General features: G+C 33.0%; 1 non-coding gene across 1 annotated transcript; it reads right to left on the bottom strand.

Moving 5' to 3' along the window:
• Nucleotides 1–308: 308 nt before the first annotated feature.
• TRNAL-CAG (transfer RNA leucine (anticodon CAG)) lies at nt 309–389 on the bottom strand. Its single transcript has one exon. It is a non-coding gene; the product is annotated as a tRNA-Leu (tRNA).
• Nucleotides 390–843: the final 454 nt, after the last annotated feature.

The following is an 843-nucleotide window of genomic DNA, read 5'->3' as shown; positions in this document are numbered from 1 at the left end:
AAAAGGAGGTGTGACAATTATTATAGTAACACAAATTACCGTTTTTGTCCCCTTTCTTTCATTATGTTTTGCTTTGGATCATGCTAAGAATTATACTTTTCTATGATTTGGTGAGAAAAAGGAATTGAAGCCATATCTTGAGAGTGTACAATTATTTGGTTGGAAAAGTCTCATCGGGAAATACATCTTAACGTTTTAACTTTGTAGTTCAATTACTTTTTCTTTATCGGTACTTGTAATTAATTTACTTGTCAAATGGCAATCACAAGAAGTCTTGTTTAATAACATCAAGCGAGCAAAACAGCATTTGTCAAGAATGGGATTCGAACCCATGCCCTTTCGGACCAGTACCTGAAACTGGCGCCTTAGACCAACTCGGCCATCTTGACTATATAGATGCACTCGTTATATGTTCTTTATATATTCATATACACTAAATTATTCCTTTCCTTTTCTTTACTTTCATGATCTTAATTGTATAAGAACGTACCATGTGTTGTTAATCAAGTTGAATGAGCATACTTTTATCGTTTGACATATGTAGATAATTTACAAAATCTCATAAGGGTATGCTAAGTATACAAACATCCTGGGTTTATAACTGTGCTTTTCGCAAATTTACTCGGTTGAGTAGATTGTTTGAGTGGCTATACTTTTATCACATATACATTGCTGAAAACAAAACCATGGAATTTCAAATCCTACATCTACCATGCATTAAACAACTAACACTCACGGTATTTTGCTTTTCTTCACTCAATTTTAAAACTATGGCGCTTTTCTTTGCCAGTCAAATTTGAGAAACGGAAAAGGGCCAAATATAAATCTGTATTATCAGAAAAT

This window comes from Nicotiana tabacum, chromosome 11 (assembly GCF_000715075.1).
Source record: "Nicotiana tabacum cultivar K326 chromosome 11, ASM71507v2, whole genome shotgun sequence".
NCBI lineage: Eukaryota > Viridiplantae > Streptophyta > Magnoliopsida > Solanales > Solanaceae > Nicotiana > Nicotiana tabacum.
The sequence above is the reverse complement of the archived record's forward strand: the minus strand, read 5'-3'. Positions and strand labels throughout refer to the sequence as shown.